Source organism: Ursus arctos, unplaced genomic scaffold, assembly GCF_023065955.2.
Source record: "Ursus arctos isolate Adak ecotype North America unplaced genomic scaffold, UrsArc2.0 scaffold_21, whole genome shotgun sequence".
Classification (NCBI taxonomy): domain Eukaryota; kingdom Metazoa; phylum Chordata; class Mammalia; order Carnivora; family Ursidae; genus Ursus; species Ursus arctos.
Genome location: NW_026622886.1, coordinates 49,704,098 through 49,708,023, shown reverse-complemented (window position 1 = coordinate 49,708,023; position 3,926 = coordinate 49,704,098).

The following is a 3,926-nucleotide window of genomic DNA, read 5'->3' as shown; positions in this document are numbered from 1 at the left end:
AATGTAAAAATCATTTTTACCTTGAAGGCCATCCAAAAATTGGTAGTCTGCTGGATTTAGTCTGCAGGCTATAGTTTGCCAACCCTGGCCTGGGTTAGCTCAGAGTATAGGAAAATAATTCAAGATAAGGTTTAGAAGGTAGGTCACAACCAAAAAATGGTGGTACTGTATATATAGGTTAATTGTTTTCAATTTATTTCTCTGACAATGGAAAGGTGTTGAAGTCTTTTTGGAGGAGAGTAACACTCTTGTGTTCTAGATAGATTAATTTGGTAGTATATAAGATGAACAGAAAATAGAAGAACTGAATTGATAGCATTTAGAACACTGCAACCTCAAATAACTGACAATTTCCCTTATCAAAAGAAGTGCTATGGGAAAAACTGCCTTTCACACAAAAAATTTTTGAAAATTAAGGCCTACTGTATCGTACCTAATTCATAGTTTTTTTTTACTATCCTCATTGGATATATTTCAAGGGATTTCATGTTAGTGTAGGTCTGGAAATGGCTTCCTCACCCTTTGTAATAAGGTTTATCCATGCTTTTACATACATGCTTTTATATGAACTATTAGCTGGTAGTGACCCAAGTTGTACCAGGTTTCTTTTTCAAACTCCCTAACAAGTTCTGTTTCTAGTAGGGGGCAAAATCTAGATTCAAATGTGTATAATTATAGTGTCAGGGCTTTTGGGAGAGAAATCTGCAACTCGAAATGACAGAAACTAGAAAATACTTGGCAAGTATTAGATCCCAGTTCACAGGTTTAATCCTAACAATCCTCTAAGAGAAGAGAAAACCCCAGGCCAATTTTAAAAAATTAGTAAAAGCAACACGGAAACAATTTGTCAATTATAATTGTAGCATAGATCTTTTCCCTGGTATTTTTTTTTAAAGATTTTATTTTCAAGTTCTCTGCACACCCATTGTGGGCCTTGAGCTCACAACCCTGAGACAGAGTCAGGTTCTCTACCAACTGAGACCATGAGGCACCCCTCTCTGATATTTTTCTGAGGACTGAGTTTAAATGTAGGTCCACAGACGCTAATAGCAACAGAGAACTTTATAGATTGACATGAGCACTTAAAAAAATTATAACGGGTGAGAAGAGTCAGTTGTTTGAGGGGACTTTTTTTTAAAGATTGTAGTTATTTATTTGACAGCACAAGCAGGAGGAGCAGGAGACGGAGAAGCAGACTCCCTGCTGAGCAAAGAGCCCGATGTGGTACTCAGTCCGAGGACCCTGAGATCATGACCTGAACCGAAGGTAGATGCTTAACCGACTGAGGCACCCAGTCACCCCAGGGATTTTGTAATAAGAACTTAGGTGATTAATTTTGTATTTATAAGGCAAATAAAGGAAAGGAGGCAAAGTAGTACTCTGTTGTAGGTATAGCGAATAAGAAATTGGGTCATCAAGTTTAAGGGAAACATCACCACCTAGCTAAATATCACATATAACAACTTACTTTATGTTCTCTGACGCCATCATCTTCCCACAGTTTGGAATCATACCCTATCAGTCTGGTTTGGCAGTAATGGGAAAGGTTAAAAACAACTGTGTCTCATGTTGAGCTTTTTCCAATTCTGAGTTTTTCTACCAGTCTGTGGTCTGACAAAAGCATGAATAGCTCTGGGAGAAGGAAGAGGCTTTAAAAAGCTAATCGACATTTTTAAATGAAATATATTTGGGGGTGCCTGGCTGGCTCAGTCGGTGAGGCATGCGACTCTTGATCTCAGGGTCATGAGTTCAAGCCCCACACTGGACATGGAGCCTACTTAATTAAAAATAAATAAAAAATGAAATGAAATATATATTAAGTTCTCTAAAAATGATATTCTATCCCAAATATCACCTTATAGTATATACATACCTAGAGTTCATAGTATAGAAAATGAGACTATAAAACAAGTAATACAAGTAATATATGCTTATTTCTATGTAAATTAGCAATATTTCCTGGAATCAGAAGAAATCAGGTAATAAAGGTTGTTTTTTTTTTTTTTCATGGTCTTCAGGAAAGGGAAGGTAGAATATAGTTCTTGGGTAACTCCTTTTGCCATAACACTTCATTGTGCTCTTTCCATTGTGTATGGTAGGAAGTGACCAGAAGAAAGTTACATATACATATACATTAGACATTAGATTTTGGAGGAATAGTAATACCATTTTGTTCAGCATCTTGCAGCAATATGGGATAATGGAGAAATAGGATTAGTTTCAAAGTTAAGGGGACCTCCTTTTTTTCTGTTTTTTTTTTAGTTGTTCACCTGACATTCTTTTAATGCTCTCTTTTCTAGGAAATAAGGGCTATAAAATACCATTTGGGGGCACTTAGGTGGCGCAGTTGGTTAAGCATCTGACTTGGTTTCAGGTCCAGTCATGCTCTCAGGGTCAAGAGATTGAGCCCCACATCAGTCTCCACGCTTAGCGTGGCATCTGCTTAAGACTCTCTCTTCCTCTACCCCCTCCCCCACGCACTGTCTCTCTAAAACAAATAAAAATCTTTAAAAAAAAAATACCATTTCGGGGCGCCTGAATGGCGCAGTCGTTAAGCGTCTGCCTTCGGCTCAGGGCGTGATCCCACCATTCTGGGATCGAGCCCCACATCAGGCTCCTCCCTCCACTTTCTTCCTCTCTTACTCCCCCTGCTTGTGTTCCCTCTCTTGCTGGCTGTCTCTGTCAAATAAATAAAATCTTTAAAAAAAAAAAAATACCATTTTGGGTCACCTGGGTGGCTCAGTCGGTTAAGCCTCTGCCTTTGGCTCAGGTCATGATCTCCAGGTCCTGGGATTGAGTCCCTTGTCCGGCTCCCTGCTCGGTGAGGAGCCTGCTTGTTCCTCTTCCTCTGACCCTCCTCCCTGCTCATGCTCTCCCTCTCTCTCTCACTCACATAAAATCTTAAAAAAAAAAAATACCATTTGGGGCACTTGGGTAGCTCAGTTGGTTAAGCATCTGGCTTCATGATCTCAGGATCAAGCCCCTCATTGGTCTCCACACTCAGCATGGAGTCTGCTTGAGGTTCTCTCCCTCTCCTTCTGCCCTGCCCCTGGTTGCACATGCACATGTACTCTCTCTCTCAAAAGAAAATATTTAAAAAAAAATAAAGTAGAATCTTAAGAAAAAAGAGCATATTCGCCACCAAAAATATAGTATATGTAAAGCAGGGGCAATGGAATTTTGAGAGATCTGTGCAGTTTATTGTGGCTGGAGCTTAGGAGAGACTGTAGGCAAAGTAGAATGGTGAGAGTTAAGGCTGGAGAGGTGGATTCAGGCCAAATGGCGAAGGGCCCAATATGGCTGCTTAAGGAGTTTGAACTTGATTCTGTTGGCAACAAAGAAATTTTTAATAGTACTGATGCTATAGTGTGGGTGCATGAGTTTCTTGAGTGTCATATTTGTCTTTTGTGTTTCTAATGCCATATGTGTCTGGCAACAAACGTTTGTGGAATATAATTTAACATTTAGAGTGGAGAAAGACTACAGACAGACCAGTTAAGATAGTTTAGGCAAGAGAGCGGGCCCAGAACTAAAGCAGTAGCTGTACGACATGAGTGAAGAAAAAAAAGCTCACCCAGAATTTTGATAAATTTCTGACCTTGAAGAAGACCATTTAGAAAAGGGGAAGAGAAAAAAGAAAAAGAAAGAGGAAAGGGGAAGAGAGGGACACCTGTGTGACTTAGTCTGATAAGCATCTGCCTTCAGCTCAGGTGGTGATCCAAGGGTCCTGGGATCGTGTCTTGCATCGGGTTCCTTGCTCAGCAGGGAGCCTGCTTCTCCCTCTGCCTGCCACTTCCCCTGCTTGCACATGCTCTCTCTCTGACAAATAAATAAGATCTTAAAAAAAGGGAGGGGAATAGATGAGGAGGTTTCTAGTTGGGGAGATTGGGTAAAATGCGACACCATTAGCTGAGACTGAAAGGGAC